The following is a 19,575-nucleotide window of genomic DNA, read 5'->3' as shown; positions in this document are numbered from 1 at the left end:
GCTTCCTTTGTAAAAGACCAGGTTTCTAAGCTAGATTCAAGATGGTTGACAATTTTAAGTATTTCTTTGCTATAATATCTGCAGTTTTGATTCATATTTTCGACATTATAAAGCTTTAAATGGTAAAAAAATCCCCAAAAAGAAATCTGGGTTTACTTCCAAACAAGGTAAGCTTACCAAATATGGATATAGAAATGATAGCCACAAAAACGACAACTTTATATGGGAGAAACCTTGATATATAATCATAAAGGGTAGATTCCGTATGTGGCTGTTAAACACTCAAGATACAGAAGAATCCTTCCAGGGCCTACTTTGTAGCGCAAAGTCTGTAAAGCAGTAAAAATCCACGGACGTGCCTTGGCTGTGAGTGTGCCGTGTTAGAGTATCTAAGTGCAATGATTAATGATCGGGTCTTGTGCGCTGGAATTGGTTTAAAGGTTGTCGTCAATATTCATTACAGTGACCTTACCATCACCGCACCACAGGGATCGGCCCGCATCCCTGAGCTGTAGACCATCAGGTGATATGACAACTTTTCTATATATATTTATCTTTTGTGTTCCGATATGAAGAACCATTTCGTTTAGGGCTTCTTCTGAACTGAACAGAGCTGATAAGACTAGTCACTCTTTGAAGATTAGAGGTATACTGTAGTATATCAGAATGTGTTGGTAAAAAAGGCACTAAGTTTAAGCAAGAGAAAATAAACTAAGAAAAGGATTCCCCGCACCCCTTCATGAGCACTCTTTCATTCTATTTTTAGAATATCTGATGCCATCTTTGGTTCTTTTTTTTTTTTTTTTTTTTTTTTGGTTTTTATTTTTTTGATTTTAGTTAACTAAATAATACTTTTGCCATTTGAGTGTAAAACTGTTGAAAGCATTCCATCAACAACAAGCACATACAAATTCAAATAATTTTTTTATGATTACACACCTAATTTACAAAATGCAAACACAATTTTAAGCTTTAAGCATCTATTTCACTTCAGACATAAATGTCTATTATCGAGATAAAATGTCTGCAAACTTCTTCTCAAACTTGTTGTTCGTCGCTTCGTCCATGATGACTTTAGCGGTTAGAAAGCCATCTTCATTAGCCTCGGATTCGTGTACTATTGCTTGATGATACAACCAACTAGAAGGATAAAGAATAACAGACTTGTCTTGTGAATGAATGTTGCGTTTTGAGAATAAGACTACATCGCGGGCGTAGAGTGCGTCTCAAGGCCCCCTCACAGTCCAAATAACATACATTTACTGTATTTTATGGAGGTCCTTCTCCGCCCGGGATATAGTCATCATATGTATCTTGGATGCTTTACCTTTAAAAACCATTCGCAAGCCTTTTCTTTTCAAATCCTTCTATTTGTAGTTTGAAACAATCATAAACCGTAGAGTCTGTACGAAAGTGAAAAACTCAAGTTTTTGAGTAATGCAGTCCTAAACTAATTTTCAGTGCGATACAACAAGCTAAAAATTTCTTTCCCCCGCTTGACTTAGGAGTTTATTTATTTTGTAGTATCCTTTAACCTGATTTTCGAGTATCCCCTACCTGATTTAGGAACTTGTCCCCTATCTGATTTTGCAGAATCCCCTACCTGAATTTGAGTATCCCCTACCTGATTTAAAATATCCCTTAACCTGATTTAGGAGTTTGCCCTAACTGATGTCAGAGTATCCCCTACCTCAGTGATTTAGGAACTTGTCTCCCATCTGATTTCAGAGTATCCCCTACCTGAATTTGAGTATCCCATACCTGATTTCAGAGTATCCCTTAACCTGATTTAAGAGTAGTCCTTAACATGATTTAGGAGTATACTTTAATCCAGCTTGACTTGCGGAATAATGGTATCACTTACATAGCAAACGAGATAACGCACACTTGCGCGTTCCGTGGTGATTTAAGTTGCGTCACTGTCGTGATGCGCCCCATCATAGGAGTGGAGGGGAAGGATTGGGAATGGTCTTAGCCATAATATTTTGTACAGAAATATGCTTCATATGTCGCTAAGTTGAGGTCGATAAAATCACTAAACGAAACTAATAATTTGATCTACAAATGAATATTTGCTTTGAAAGTAATATTACTATGTGATCTTGCACTGTATTCATGGCTATATAGATGCCATAGTTTGCGTTCCACTCTCGAAGTATGTTTAACTATTGAAGGCGTTCAATCAAGAATAGGCACGAAATAAACTCAATGTAGTTTTTTACGGTCACACACCTTTTTTATAAAATGCTGATCCATTTTAAAGCTTTAAGCATCTATTTCACTTCAGACATAAATGTCTATTATCAAAGATAAAATGTCTGCAAACTTCTTCTCAAACTTGTTGTTCGTCGCTTCGTCCATGATGACTGTAGCGGTTAGAAATCCATCCTCATTATCCTCGGATTCGTGTACTATTGCTTTATGATACAACCAACTAGAAGGATAAAGAATAACAGGCTTGTCTTGTGAATGAATGTTGCGTTTTGAGAATAAGACTACATCGCGGGCGTAGAGTGCTTCTCAAGGCCCCCTCAACAGACCAAATTACATACATTTACTGTATTTTATAGGGGTCCTTCTCCGCCCGGGATATAGTCATCATATGTATCCTGGATGCTTTACGTTTAAAAACCATTCGCAAGGCTTTTTTCCCCAATCCTTCTACTTGTAGTTTGAAAAAATCATAATCTGTAGAGTATATACGAAAGTGAAAAACTCATGTTTTTGATTAATGCAACGACCTCAACAAAAATTTCAGTGCGATACGACAAGCTAAAATATTCTTTCCCCCGCGCCTGACTTATAGAAGTTTATTATTTTTGAAGTGTCCCTTAACCTGATTTTCGAGTATCCCCTACCTGATTTAGGAACTTGTCCCCTATCTGATTTTGCAGATTTTCCTACTTGAATTTGAGTATCCCTGCCTGATTTAATCCCTTAACCTGATTAAGGAGTTTCCCCTAACTGATGTAAAATATCCCTTAACTGATTTCAGAGTATCCCTTAACCTGATTTAGGACTATTACTTACCTGATTTACGAGTATTCCTTAACGTGATTTACGAGTATCCCTTAATCAAGCTTGACTTGCCGAATTATGGTATCATTTACATAGCGAACGAGATAACGCACACTTGCGCGTTCCGTGGTGATTTAAGTTGCGTCAACGTTGTGATGTGCCCCATCATAGGAGTGGAGGGGAAAGATTGGGAATGGTCTTCGCCATAATATTTTTTACAGAGATATGCTTTATATGTCGCTAAGTTGAGGTCGATAAAATCACCAACGAAACTAATAATTTAATCTAGAAATGAAGATTTGCTTTGAAAGTATTATTACTATGGGATCTTCCACTGTATTCATGGCCATACAGATGCCATAGTTTGCGTTCCACTCTCAACTTATGTCTAACTATTTAAGGCGTTCAATCCAGAATAAGCACCAAATAAACTCAATGAAGTTTTTTATTGTCACACACCTTTTTTTAATAGAATGCTGATACATTTTAAAGCTTTAAGCATCTATTTCACTTCAGACATAAATGTCTATTATTAAGGTAAAACTCTGCAAACCTCTTCTCAAACTTGTTGTTCGTCGCTTCGTCCATGATGACTATAGCGGTTAGAAATCCATCCTCATCCTCGGATTCGTGTACTATTGCCTTATAATACAACCAACTAGAAGGATAAAGAATAACAGGCTTGACTTTTGAATGAATGTTGCGTTTTGATAATAAGACTACATCTCGGGCGTATAGAGTGCATCTCACGGCCCCCTCACAGACCAAATTGCATACATTTACTGCATTTTATGGGGGTCCTTCTCCGCCCGGGATATAGTCATCATATGTATCCTGGATGCTTTACGTTTAAAAACCATTCGCAAGCCTTTTTTCCCAATCCTTCTACTTGTAGTTTGAAAAAAACATAAACCGTAGAGTAGATATGAAAGTGAAAAACTCATGTTTTTGATTAATGCAACGGCCTAAACTAAATTTCAGTGCGATACGACAAGCTAAAAATTTCTTTCCCCCGCTTGACTTAGGAGTTTATTTATTTCGAAGTATTCCTTAACCTGATTTTCGAGTATCCCCTACCTGATTTAGGAACTTGTCCCCTATCTGATTTTACAGAATCCCCTACCTGATTTAAAATATCCCTTAACCTGATTTAAGAGTTTGCCCTAACTGATGTCAGAGTATCCCCTACCTGAATTAGGAACTTGTCTCCCATCTGATTTCAGAGTATCCCCTACCTGAATTTGAGTATCCCATACCTGATTTCAGAGTATCCCTTAACCTGATTTAGGACTATTACTTACTCATTTAGAATAATTCCTCAACATGATTTAGTAGTATCTCTTAATCAAGCATGACTTGCGGAATAATGGTATAATCTACGAATGAATATTTCCTTTGAAAGTAATATATTACTATGGGATCTTCCACTTAAGCTTCCGTTCACCCCCTTTTGAAGCGTGAAACTATTGCTAACCGACCGTTCTTTTGAAGCGTCTGAACTAGTTCAAACCGACCGTCCTTTAGCAGCGTGTGAACTAGTTCTAACCGACCGTCCTTTTGAAGCGTGTGAACTAGTGCTAACCGACCGTTCTTTTGAAGCGTGTGAACTAGTTCTAACCGACCGTTCTTTTGAAGCGTGTGAACTAGTTCTAACCGACCGTCCTTTTGAAGCGTGTGAACTAGTGCTAACCGACCGTCCTTTTGAAGCGTGTGAACTAGTGCTAACCGATCGTCCTTTTGAAGCGTGTGAACTAGTGCTAACCGACCGTTCTTTTGAAGCGTGTGAACTAGTGCTAACCGACCGTCCTTTTGAAGCGTGTGAACTAGTGGTAACCGACCGTCCTTTTGAAGCGTGTGAACTATTGCTAACCGACCGTTCTTTTGAAGCGTGTGAACTAGTGCTAACCGACCGTCCTTTTGAAGCGTGTGAACTAGTGGTAACCGACCGTCCTTTTGAAGCGTGTGAACTAGTGCTAACCGACCGTTCTTTTGAAGCGTGTGAACTAGTGCTAACCGACCGTCCTTTTGAAGCGTGTGAACTAGTGGTAACCGACCGTCCTTTAGAAGCGTGCGAACTAGTGGTAACCGACCGTCCTTTTGAAGCGTGTGAACTAGTGCTAACCGACCGTCCTTTTGAAGCGTGTGAACTAGTGCTAACCGACCGTTATTTTGAAGCGTGTGAACTAGTGGTAACCGACCGTCCTTTTGAAGCGTATGAACTAGTGGTAACCGACCGTCCTTTTGAAGCGTGTGAACTATTCCAAACCACCGTTCTTTTGAAGCGTGTGAACTAGTGGTAACCGACCGTTCTTTTGAAGCGTGTGAACTAGTGGTAACCGACCGTCCTTTTGAAGCGTGCGAACTAGTGGTAACCGACCGTCCTTTTGAAGCGTGTGAACTAGTGCTAACCGACCGTTCTTTTGAAGCGTGTGAACTAGTGCTAACCGACCGTCCTTTTGAAGCGTGTGAACTAGTGCTAACCGACCGTTCTTTTGAAGCGTGTGAACTTGTGCTAACCGACCGTCCTTTTGAAGCGTGTGACGTGATAAACGTTACTATTCCTCACTAGTGGTATCCAGCTTATCACATAGTATGTTCACATACTAAGTATGCTTGAAAGTTTGCATTACTTTGTAAATAAGCAGAGATCAAACCTGTCAAAGCGGATTATGTGAGCTGATGGCGTGACAAACGACAGTTTGCGCGGAGCCGGACGTCACGTCGTTTGGTACAGTACGTTTTTTATTGCCTGAACATCTTGTGATTTGGCATAAACCAAAGAGAATCACTCATTATCAAGGGTTTTTTTAGCTGTCATATGTGTTCTTGCTTGATCGAAGTCATGTTTAAAATTGGTTACATTAACAGAACATTTTGAAGCAATTTTTCTTCATTTTATTTTGATAGAGAATATGTTGGACAATAGTTTGAATGCTTACTGTATAATGGGAACATAGGAGTCAGGGTGTGTTAATATGACGGGTCTTGATGTAAATAATTGGAGGTTTTCAACCATTCCCAACAGGATCAAAAGACAAAGACACGGATGGTGGCCATGCTGGTGGACAGGTATGACGTAATGATGTACCAGATAACGTAACGTGAAATCGATGTATACTAGTACTGTGCTTATTTATTAATGAATTTTACAATAATAATAATAATAATAATAATAATAATAATAGGTCACATGTACTATGTCAAGTCAACGTTCCCCCCCCCCCCCCCCCCCCTTCACGAAGGAGGTTTTATATCTGATATTGCTGGTTTTCAATCATTTTCAAGAGAATGTAATAAAAGACACGGCGGTCATGTTGGAGGATATAACAAAACAGACCAATGACGAATCTTTTGTTAAATTCATCCAACATGGCGGCCGTGAAAACTATCAATGCACTCGTCCTCATTTGCATAACTTTTAACCTGGATTTTCTCTATTCAACTTGGTTCATTTTGTAAATCGACTTATCCACCGGATAAGGATTTATCCATCGGAAAGCGCTATCCACTTTTCGTACAACTGAGTCCAGAACGCTAATAAATTTATAACAGTTATTCTATGTCATTTTTTAAAGTGGCAAATATTTACTATGATCATGGATGAAGTGAAATAGTTCTGAAATTTGTTGAATTCTCGATGTCAATCTAGAAACCTCAAAGAAACAAAATCTGTTCAAGCTGAATAAAACGTATCATTGAAGGAGGTGTGGGATATATTTTGATTCGGAAAGTTTTGCATACGCGGTTTTTCGGATAACGTGTTTTTCGCCATTTTGGGGTTTCGTCTAGAAGCGAGGATTCTTAACATTTTCAAATTTTTTTCCATTTTCAAATTCCCGGTTTGTGGCGTATTTTTGTTTCTGTGTGGGATTTGTGATTTTCAGCACATTTTCCGGAGATTTTTAAACAAAAATGGATTGTAACCGATTTTAAGTTACGGGGCAAAATGTTTTTAATAAGCATCAGTTTCTGGTCACCCATCCACGTACGAACTTCTTCAACCGGACTTGACTCAGTGCCATGAAATGAAAGCCCAAGTTTTTTCCACTGGACCACGGTTCTAGACAAATCAGCATAACAATAGCCTTGCAAAGAATGCACCGAATAGACTAGACTTTTTAACATTGTACTATCAACCGATTCCGTGCGTGGCAGAGATGCAAGGGATTAGCCGATATGGTCTGGGGGCCGGCTGGTCTCTCCCCTGATGCTTCGGCTAGAACATTTTCTTGCGTAATTCGTGCACCCAAGGGCAGAAGGATTTAATCGCCGTCAGGTCCGAAGTCCATACGACGCCTCAGCTCTGCGGATGTCTCGGGGGTATGGCAAAGTAGAATCGCTTTTTTTTTTTTAATCGATGGTTCGTTCTTTCTTTCTTTCTTTCTTTCTTTCTTTCTTTCTTTCTTTCTTTCTTTCTTTCAGTCCAGGTGTATAATATGACATAGTATTAGAGTAATATACTTGTAGTCTAGGTGCATAATATGACATAGTATTAGTATGGTATACTTGCAGTCCAGGTGTATAATATGACATAGTATTACCGTGGTATACTTGCAGTACAGGTGTATGATATGACAGAGTATTAGTGTGGTATACTTGCAAACCAGGTGCATAATATGACAGAGTATTAGTGTGGTATACTTGTAGTCAAGGTGTATAATATGACAGAGTATTAGTGTGTTATACTTGTAGTCCAGGTGTATAATATGACAGAGTATTAGAGTAGTATACTTGCAGTTCAGGTGTATGATATGACATGGTATTAGTGTGGTATACTTATAGTCCAGGTATATAATATGACAGAGTATTTTTGTGGTATACTTGTAGTCCAGGTGTGTAATATGACATGGTATTAGTGTGGTATACTTTTAGTCCAGGTGTATAATATGACATGGTATTAGTGTGGTATACTTGTAGTCCAGGTGTATAATATGACATGGTATTAGTGTGGTATACTTGTAGTACAGATGTATAATATGACAGAGTATTGGTTTGGTATACTTGTAGTCCAGGTGTATAATATGACAGAGTATTAGAGTAGTATACTTGCAGTTCAGGTGTATTATATGACATGGTATTAGTGTGGTATACTTATAGTCCAGGTATATAATATGACAGAGTATTTTTGTGGTATACTTGTAGTCCAGGTGTGTAATATGACATGGTATTAGTGTGGTATACTTATAGTCCAGGTGTATAATATGACATGGTATTAGTGTGGTATACTTGTAGTCAAGGTGTATAATATGACAGAGTATTAGTGTGTTATACTTGTAGTCCAGGTGTATAATATGACAGAGTATTAGAGTAGTATACTTGCAGTTCAGGTGTATGATATGACATGGTATTAGTGTGGTATACTTATAGTCCAGGTATATAATATGACAGAGTATTTTTGTGGTATACTTGTAGTCCAGGTGTGTAATATGACATGGTATTAGTGTGGTATACTTATAGTCCAGGTGTATAATATGACATGGTATTAGTGTGGTATACTTGTAGTCCAGGTGTGTAATATGACATGGTATTAGTGTGGTATACTTGTAGTACAGATGTATAATATGACAGAGTATTGGTTTGGTATACTTGTAGTCCAGGTGTATAATATGACAGAGTATTAGAGTAGTATACTTGCAGTTCAGGTGTATGATATGACATGGTATTAGTGTGGTATACTTATAGTCCAGGTATATAATATGACAGAGTATTTTTGTGGTATACTTGTAGTCCAGGTGTGTAATATGACATGGTATTAGTGTGGTATACTTATAGTCCAGGTGTATAATATGACATGGTATTAGTGTGGTATACTTGTAGTCCAGGTGTATAATATGACATGGTATTAGTGTGGTATACTTGTAGTACAGATGTATAATATGACAGAGTATTGGTTTGGTATACTTGTACTCCAGGTGTATAATATGACAGAGTATTATTGTGGTATACTTGCAGTCCAGATGTATGATATGACAGAGTATTAGTGTTGTATACTTGCTGTCCAGGTGTATGATATGACATAGTATTAGTTTGGTATACTTGCAAACCAGGTGAATAATATGACATGGTATTAGTGTGGTATACTTGTAGTCCAGGTGAATAATATGACATGGTATTAGTGTGGTATACTTGTAGTCCAGGTGTATAATATGACATGGTATTAGTGTGGTATACTTGTAGTCCAGGTATATAATATGACAGAGTATTAGTGTGGTATACTTGTACTCCAGGTGTATAATATGACAGAGTATTAGTGTGGTATACTTGCAGTCCAGGTGTATAATATGACAGAGTATTAGTGTGGTATACCTGCAGTCCAGGTGTATGATATGACTAGTATTAGTGTGGTATACTTATAGTCCAGGTGTATAATATGACATGGTATTAGTGTGGTATACTTGTAGTCCAGGTGTATAATATGACATGGTATTAGTGTGGTATACTTGTAGTACAGATGTATAATATGACAGAGTATTGGTTTGGTATACTTGTAGTCCAGGTGTATAATATGACAGAGTATTATTGTGGTATACTTGCAGTCCAGATGTATGATATGACAGAGTATTAGAGTTGTATACTTGCTGTCCAGGTGTATGATATGACATAGTATTAGTTTGGTATACTTGCAAACCAGGTGAATAATATGACATGGTATTAATGTGTTATACTTGTAGTCCAGGTGTATAATATGACATGGTATTAGTGTGGTATACTTGTAGTCCAGGTGTATAATATGACATGGTATTAGTGTGGTATACTTGTAGTCCAGGTGTATAATATGACAGAGTATTAGTGTGGTATACTTGTAGTCCAGGTGTATAATATGACAGAGTATTAGTGTAGTATACTTGCAAACCACGTGCATAATATGACAAAGTATTAGTGTGGTATACTTGTAGTCCAGGTGTATAATATGACAGAGTATTAGTGTGGTATACTTGCAGTCCAGGTGTATGATATGACAGAGTATTAGTGTGGTAAACCTTCAAACCAGGTGCATAATATCACAGAGTATTAGTGTGGTATACTTGCAGTCCAGGTGTATGATATGACTAATATTAGTGTGGTGTACCTGCAAACCAGGTGCATAATATGACATAGTATTAGTGTGGTATACTTGCAGTCCAAGTGTATAATATGACATAGTATTACACCTTTTGCTGTTCATTAACAGAAAATGTACATTCATTTGTGCTAATAGTTGTATCAATAACGTGTAATGTACTTTCATCAACACCACAAGTAACATCATTAGCGCGGATCAACTTTCAATAACGATATTTGAATATGCGTGTACATTCATGGGCATCATTGGACAATCAATAGCGCGTTCGTACATTCATATGCGCGGAATGTATTTTCTTGTGCGCGAAGTTCAACTTCAATAACACCAAATGACAAACAATTGCATTTATGGACAATCATTTACCCAAAAGTGAAAATTCATTAGTGCTATTAGCATAACCATTGACAATCTATAACGCGTTTGGACAATCATGAGGGTCAATGTTATATTCTATAGCGTGGGTCGACAAACATTCTTTCATGCTATTTTTAGAATATTTGATGCTATTTTTGGTTCTTTTCTTTTTTTTTTTTGGGGTTTTTATTTTTTTGATTTTAGTTAACTAAATAATACTTTTGCCATTTGAGTGTAAAACTGTTGAAAGCATTCCATCAAGAACAAGCACATACAAATTCAAATAATTTTTTTATGATTACACACCTAATTTACAAAATGCAAACACAATTTTAAGCTTTAAGCATCTATTTCACTTCAGGCATAAATGTCTATTATCGAGATAAAATGTCTGAAAACTTCTTCTCAAACTTGTTGTTCGTCGCTTCGTCCATGATGACTTTAGCGGTTAGAAAGCCATCTTCATTAGCCTCGGATTCGTGTACTATTGCTTGATGATACAACCAACTAGAAGGATAAAGAATAACAGACTTGTCTTGTGAATGAATGTTGCGTTTTGAGAATAAGACTACATCGCGGGCGTAGAGTGCGTCTCAAGGCCCCCTCACAGTCCAAATAACATACATTTACTGTATTTTATGGAGGTCCTTCTCCGCCCGGGATATAGTCATCATATGTATCTTGGATGCTTTACCTTTAAAAACCATTCGCAAGCCTTTTCTTTTCAAATCCTTCTATTTGTAGTTTGAAACAATCATAAACCGTAGAGTCTGTACGAAAGTGAAAAACTCAAGTTTTTGAGTAATGCAGTCCTAAACTAAATTTAAGTGCGATACAACAAGCTAAAAATTTCTTTCCCCCGCGTGACTTAGGAGTGTATTTAAAATAACCCTTAACCTGATTTAAGAGTATCTCTTAACCTGATTTAGGAGTATTACTTACCTTAATTAGGAGTTTTCCTTAACGTGATTTACGAGTATCCCTTATCTTATTTAGGAGTATTCCTTAATACGATTTAGGAGTATCCCTTAATCAAGCTTGACTTGCGGAATAATGGTTTATACTTACATAGCGAACGAGATAACGCACACTTGCGCGTTCGGAGGGGATTTTAGTTCCGTCACTGCCGTTTAAGCCAGAGTAATATATAATAAGTAACTTATTTCCCGGTCGAGGATACATTTAGATTTAACAAGTGTCACGTGGTCATCTTTCAAACAATGAGATTTGTTCTTTATAGGAAAATTTCGTAAGAGTATTGCGTTCAAAACAAAAAATCATAACAATAGAAAAAATAGATAAAAGGAAACATCCACTGAAAGGACCATTTTCATAATCGAAAAGGTCCTTTCGCTGGATATGAACTCCATTAGACCATGACTATTTCACATCCACTGAAAGGACCATTTTCATAATCGAAAAGGTCCTTTCGCTGGATATGAACTCCATTAGACCATGACTATTTCACATCCACTGAAAGGACCATTTTCATAATCGAAAAGGTCCTTTCACTGGATGTGAACTCCATAAGACCATGACTATTTCACATCCACTGAAAGGACCTTAACTTTTTATCATCGAAAAGCTATGCGTTTTTGTCAAGACAATAATCATATTATACCGATATTGATAGCTCTCTTACTGGTTTTCGTGGTTGCACTTTTATTTTTTTAAATGCTAATATATATATGTTTGGAATTTACTTTAAAAATAAATGTCTCTTTGGTATAAATGTATGAGAACTGATTAGCATATCAGTCATTCCAATTCAAACCTGCTGCGACTCGGAATTATTCCGAATGCCGTCCGGCTTTACCAAATCTAAGGTTTGAATTCAGAGAACCTTCTACAGCCTGTAAGAAGAATCGACAAATGAGTAAGGATTGTGTTGCTATTTCCTTTATTATTTCCATGTAAAGCTCTCGTTAAGGGTTTAATAGTGTTAATAATTGGTTTAAAAACGTATAAATATGCGTTCGTGGTTCTTTCTTGCACGCGTTTTGGTTGCTGCAAGGTTGAGAATTTTACGCCATAACATTCGTGTACATTTTCACTAATGCATTATTACGGGATTATTAGCATTCTTGTTTCACCGTTTCTTTCGCCCTCAAATATAATTCGTTCTGTAAGCGTTTTTATTTTCAGTGTATCGCCATGCTAGTTTTATTTATGCAAAACGTGCGACAGAGTTTTGTTTTACAACTCAGGTGTTCATCCTCACGTGCGTTACGTTTATTCACAGACGTTTGATTCTGTTTTGTTACCAGGGCCGTAGCCACCGGTACGGATGGTCCGGTTTCAACCGAACCAACTTTCGGGGGAAAAAATATATATTAGAAAAATGGAATAAAATATATAAGAAAAACCGAAAGCCGTCAAAAACCGAACCAATTAGAAATTTGTGACTACGGCCCTGATTACTCGTGCACTAGGAGTATTATTATTTAGAGTTCCGCATTTCGTTTTATACCCGTTTTGCAGACCCTTATAGGTTTTATTCCTTAAACATTTTGCCGAAGTGGCTCAGGAATGAACCCCAACTGTCTATAAATGATGGTTTCTCAGTAACAACATGCTCTGCTAATGGTTCAATGCAGTTTTCCTGGTACAGGACGTTAATCTTCACTCTTTATAGAAAACTATTATCGAGATAAAATGTCTCCAAACTTCTTCCGCTCAAGCTTCGTGACTGTTCGTCTTTTCGTCCATGATGACTGTAGCGCTTAGAAATCCATTCTCATTAGCCTCGGATTCGTGTACTATTGCTTTATGATACAACCAACTAGAAGGATAGAGAATAACAGGCTTGTCTTGTGAATGAATGTTGCGTTTTGAGAATAAGACTACATCGCGGGCGTAGAGTGCGTCTCAAGGCCCCCTCACAGACCAAATTACATACATTTACTGTATTTTATGGGGGTCCTTCTCCGCCCGGAATATAGTCATCATATGTATCTTGGATGCTTTACGTTTAAAAACCATTCGCAAGCCTTTTTCTCTTACAGAAATATGCTTCATATGTCGCTAAGTTGAGGTCGATAAAATCACCAACGAAACTAATAATGTAATCTACAAATGAATATTACCATTGCAAGTAATATTACTATGCGATCTTCCACTGTATTCATGGCCATACAGATGCCATAGTTTGCGTTCCACTCTCGACTTACGTTTAACTGTTGAAGGCGTTCAATCAAAAACAAGCACCAAATAAACTCAATGTAGTTTTTCATGGTCACACACCTGATAAAATGCTGATAGGCCTTTTGATGCAAAAAAGATTTTTAGTAGGCATAAGCTTCCGGTCACCCATCCAGGTACTAACTTGCCTTAACCGGACATGACCCAGTGTCATTGAAGCCCAAGTTTTTACCACTGGACCACAGTTCCAGTTTAAACAGCATAAGCTTAAAAAGACGGTCACAACAAGCCTTATGAACTAGCGCTAACCGTTCTTTTGAAGCGTGTAAACTAGTTCTAACCGACCGTCCTTTCGAAGCGTGTGAGCTAGTGCTAACCGACCGTCCTTTTGAAGCGTGTGAACTAGTTCTAACCGACCGTCCTTGTGAAGCGTGTGAACTAGTCCTAACCGACCGTCCTTGTGAAGCGTGTGAACTAGTTCTAACCGACCGTCCTTGTGAAGCGTGTGAACTACTTCTAACCGACCGTCCTTTTAAAGATTGTGAACTAGTGATAACCGACTGTCCTTTTGAAGCGTATGAACTAGTGGTAACCGACCGTCCTTTAGAAGCGTGTGAACTAGCGCTAACCGTTCTTTTGAAGCGTGTAAACTAGTTCTAACCGACCGTCCTTTAGAAGCGTGTGAACTAGCGCTAACCGTTCTTTTGAAGCGTGTAAACTAGTTCTAACCGACCGTCCTTTTGAAGCGTGTGAACTAGTGCTAACCGACCGTCCTTTTGAAGCGTGTGAACTAGTTCTAACCGACCGTCCTTTTGAAGCGTGTGAACTAGGTCTAACCGACCGTCCTTGTGAAGCGTGTGAACTAGTTCTAACCGACCGTCCTTTTGAAGCGTGTGAACTACTTCTAACCGACCGTCCTTTTAAAGATTGTGAACTAGTGATAACCGACTGTCCTTTTGAAGCGTATGAACTAGTGGTAACCGACCGTCCTTTTGAAGCGTGTGAACTAGTTCTAACCGACCGTCCTTTTGAAACGTGTGAACTAGTGCTAACTGACCGTCCTTTTGAAGCGTGTGAACTACTTCTAACCGACCGTCCTTTTAAAGATTGTGAACTAGTGATAACCGACTGTCCTTTTGAAGCGTGTGAACTAGTGGTAACCGACCGTCCTTTTGAAGCGTGTGAACCAGTGGTAACCGACCGTCCTTTTGAAGCGTGTGAACTAGTGCTAACCGATCGTCCTTTTGAAGCATGTGAACTAGTGTTAACCGAACGTCCTTTTGAAGCGTGTGAACTAGTTCTAACCGACCGTCGTGTCGTGTGTTTATGTTAATCCGTGTTGTTGTCCTAAGGGGCGGAGCTTTCGGTAGCTTTGATCTTTATTTCTACACTAAATATGCAAAAGTCAAGGTTTTCAACATGGGTTATAAAAACTGTCATTTTTACCAAAGATATATTTATCAAATGATAGTAAAATGTATCTATGAAAAAAGGTTTAATGATCAAACAAACATTTCCCGATGAAACCTAATTGATATTTTCGAGATTCGAAGAGAATTTAGACCTCCCTAATATGAACAACCATGTTTCCCATACAAGTCTTTTTAAAAAGTGCTTATTAAAAAGCGTATTTTTACATGGGAAAAAAATACAGAAATACTCTTGCTGAAAGCTAGAATTGTTGTTTGGTATTTCAGCAACAAAATCCAGATGAAACCTAATCGATGTAAGTTTTAGATTCTTCAATTTAGGATTTTATTAAGTTGGGTTTTGAGTTTTTCCAAGGAAAGTTCTTTGTAGAGGCTAATTTGCATCTCATTACACGGTTTGAATTTGGCGCGTATGGTATGATAATATCCCGGATGATGTCGCCTCATTCTGCCCATAGTATTTTAAAGCTTTAAGCATCTATTTCACTTCAGACATAAATGTCTATTATCAAAGATAAAATGTCTGCAAACTTCTTCAATGTAGTTTTTTATGTTCACACACCTTTTCTAATAGAATGCTGATACATTTTAAAGCTTTAAGCATCTATTTCACTTCAGACATAAATGTCTATTATCGAGATAAAATGTCTGCAAACTTCTTCTCAAACTTGTCGTTCGTCGCTTCGTCCATGATGACTGTAGCGGTTAGAAATACATCCTCATTATCCTCGGATTCGTGTACTATTGCTTTATGATACAACCAACTAGAAGGATAAAGAATAACAGACTTGTCTTGTGAATGAATGTTGCGTTTTGAGAAGAAGACTACATCGCGGGCGTAGAGTGCGTCTCAAGGTCCCCTCACAGACCAAATTACATACATTTACTGTATTTTATGGGGGTCCTTCTCCGCCCGGGATATAGTCATTATATGTATCTTGGATGCTTTACGTTTAAAAACTATTCGCAAGCCATTTTTTTCAAATCCTTCTACTTGTAATTTGAAAAAATCATAAACCGTAGAGTCTGTACGAAATTGAAAAACTCAAGTTTTTAATCATTGCACTCCTAAACTAAATATCCTTTATAACATATATAATATAAAATATATAATAGTATCCTTTGGAAAGGGTACCCTTAAATACGGTCATATGAAAAAAGGATGCTCTTAAATATGGTCAAGGATACCCTTAAATTTTGTCAAGCATACCCTTTAATACGGTCATGCGAAAAAGGATACTCTTAAATGTAGTAAAGGATACCCTCAGTTAAATATAGTCATTTAAAAAAAAAAACTCTTAAATATGGTCATTTGAAAAACGGATATTCTTAAATACGGTCAAGGATACTCTTAAATACGGTCAAGGATATTCTTAAATATGGTAAAGCATACCCTTAAATATAGTCATTTTAAAAAACGAGTCCCTTAAATATAGTCATTTGAAAAAAGATACTCTTAAATACGGTCATTTTAAAGGAGGATATTCTTAAATACGATCAACAATACCCTTAAATATGTTTGTTCCGGCATCAAAGGACAAATAAATAAATCCTGCTTCTTGATGGCATTAACCTATGTTATGCTGTCGAAAGTATGAAGCTTAATACCCTCACAAATGAATTCTCCGCGTAGATGGTATTAGAAAATAATTATTAGACAAAAAGAAAAAACATATCTTTCAAAAAGTGGCATTTCAACCTAAGTTCAACAACAGAAATTTAAAAAAAATCGATTCTAATGTGCCATACCCCCGAGACATCCGCAGAGCTGAGGCGTCGTATGGACTTCGGACCTGACGATGATTAAGTCCTTCTGCCCCTATGTGCACGAATTACGCAAGAAAATGTTCTAGCCGGAGGATCAGGGGAGAGACCAGCCGGCCCCCAGACCATATCGGTTAATCCCTTGCATCTCTGCCACGCACGGAATCGGTTGAAAATTTGATGTCAAAACTGTAGTCTGTCTTGTGCATTGTTTTAACGGCATTGTTATGCTGATTAACCTGGAACCGTGGTCCAGTGGTAAAAACTTGGGCTTCAATGACACTGGGTCATGTCCGGTTAAGGCAAGTTAGTACCTGGATGGGTGACCGGAAGCTTATGCCTACTAAAAATCTTTTTTTGCAGGTTTTTTGTTGTTTAAACTTTCAATCAATTTCGATCCTGTTTAATTGACAAATCGTTGAAAATTAAGAAATGCCAGACATTTAATACGTGGCTGGCAGTATGTAATCCTGTATGAACAATTTTTCTAGCATATCCTGCCTTCGAGAGAAACCTTCGTATATCCTGTGCCTAAGAAAGACAATTGCAAACACGTCAAGTTTCTTTACAACTGAGTCGGAATCGGCAAACCTGTTTTTTTATATGCCAATTCATCAAGGATTGAGATTGCAAAAAAACCTTGGAGCATGTTTGATATCCTTTTTTCGTCTTCACGTGCATTTTTCTTTAATTTCAGAGGAAAATCGCTTCATGTCCTGACGCTGCCATTATCAGGAGCGAACATCCAGGGAGACGAATGTCAAGTAATAACTTTTTCCCCCGGAGATGGATATTCCAGGGGATGGAGAAAACGTGAGTAGTGATTTTTATGTCCGTTCAAATATTGATGAAAAAGAAAATGCGTGTACAAGCTATGTGAAGTCATAAAGCACGCGGGGGTTGGCAGAACACGACAGAAGGTTTAGGAGAAGAAAGACACATAGTGGAGTGATACAAGCATTTTTTTAATCTCTTTATTTAAAATCCACATTACAATAACCGTTATTTTGGATAAGAATGATGCAACTAAAAATGCGCGCATAGGAGTGGAGGAGGAGGAGTGATAATTTAGTCTACTAACGAATCTTTCCCTTAAATATGAAACTACTTCTACTGTGTTTATAATGGCCATAGAGATGCTATAGTTTGCGTTCCACTCTCGATTAATGTAAAACTGTTGAACGCATTCAATCAAGAACAAGCACCATACAAATTCAAATAATTTTTTTATGGTTACACACCTATTTTACAAAATGCAAATAACACTTTTAAGCTTTAAGCATCTATTTCACTTCAGACATAAATGTCTATTATCACTAAGGTAAAACTCTGCAAACTTCCTCTCAAACTTGTTGTTCGTCGCTTCGTCCATGATGACGGTAGTGGTTAGAAATCCATCCTCATTAGCCTCGGATTCGTGTACTATTGCTTTATGATACAATCAACTAGAAGGATAAAAAATAGCAGCCTTGTCTTGTGAATGAATGTTGCGTTTTGAGAATAAGACTACATCGCGGGCGTAGAGTGCATCTCAAGGTCCCCTCACAGACCAAATTACATACATTTACTGTATTTTATGGGGGTCCTTCTCCGCCCGTGATATAGTCATCATATGTATCTTGGATGCTTTACGTTTAAAAACCATTCGCAAGCCTTTTTTCAAATCCTTCTACTTGTAGTTTGAAACAATCATAAACCGTAGAGTCTGTACGAAAGTGAGAAACTCAAGTTTTTGATCATTGCAGTCCTAAACTAAATTTCAGTGCGATACAACAAGCTAAAAAATTCTTTCCCCCGCGTGACTTAGGAGTTTATTTATTTTGAAGTGTCCCTTAACCTGATTTTCGAGTATCCCCTACCTGATTTTGGAACTTGTCCCCTATCTGATTTTGCAGATTCTCCTACCTGAATTTGAGTATCCCCTACCTGATTTAAAGAATATCCCTTAACCTGATTTAGGAGTTTGCCTTAACTGATTTCAGAGTATCCCCTACCTTATTTAGGAGTATCCCTTTAACCTGATTTAGGAGTATCCCTTATATAATCAAGCCTGACTTGCGGAATAATGGAATCACTTACATAGCAAACGAGATAACTCACGCTTGCGCGTTTCGTGGTGATTTAAGTTGCGTCACTGTCGTGATGTGCCCCATCATAGGAGTTGAGGGAAAGATTGGGAATGGTCTTAGCCATAATATTTTTTACAGAAATATGCTTCATATGTCGCTAAGTTGAGGTCGATAAAATCACTAAACGAAACTAATAATTTGATCTACAAATGAATATTTGCTTTGAAAGTAATATTACTATGTGATCTTGCACTGTATTCATGGCTATATAGATGCCATAGTTTGCGTTCCACTCTCGACGTATGTTTAACTATTGAAGGCGTTAAATCGAGAATAGGCACCAAATAAACTCAATGTAGTTTTTCACGGTCACACACCTTTTTAAATAGAATGCTGATACATTTTAAAGCTTTAGCATCTATTTCACTTCAGACATAAATGTCTATTATCAAGGTAAAACTCTGCAAACTTCTTCTCAAACTTGTTGTTCGTCGCTTCGTCCATGATGACGGTAGTGGTTAGAAATCCATCCTCATTAGCCTCGGATTCGTGTACTACTGCTTGATGATACAACCAACTAGAAGGATAAAGAATAACGGGCTTGCCTTGTGAATGAATGATGTGTTTTGAGAAGAAGACTACATCGCGGGCGTAGAGTGCATCTCACGGCCCCCTCACAGACCAAATTACATACATTTACTGTATTTTATGGGGGTCCTTCTCCGCCCGGGTTATA

The 19,575-nt window shown here is 37.7% G+C and overlaps 1 long non-coding RNA gene across 1 annotated transcript; it reads left to right on the top strand.

The window, feature by feature from the left end:
- Nucleotides 1-50: 50 nt before the first annotated feature.
- On the top strand, nt 51-17,996 carry LOC148913257 (uncharacterized). Its single transcript, XR_016119092.1, has 3 exons — nt 51-167; nt 6,044-6,087; nt 17,468-17,996. It is a non-coding gene; the product is annotated as an uncharacterized LOC148913257 (long non-coding RNA).
- Nucleotides 17,997-19,575: the final 1,579 nt, after the last annotated feature.

Source organism: Actinia tenebrosa, unplaced genomic scaffold (genome assembly GCF_029948245.1).
Source record: "Actinia tenebrosa isolate PJP-AT-01 unplaced genomic scaffold, QUT_ActTen_1.0 PGA_scaffold0__85_contigs__length_37466705, whole genome shotgun sequence".
Classification (NCBI taxonomy): domain Eukaryota; kingdom Metazoa; phylum Cnidaria; class Anthozoa; order Actiniaria; family Actiniidae; genus Actinia; species Actinia tenebrosa.
This window is presented reverse-complemented; position numbering and strand designations above follow the sequence as displayed.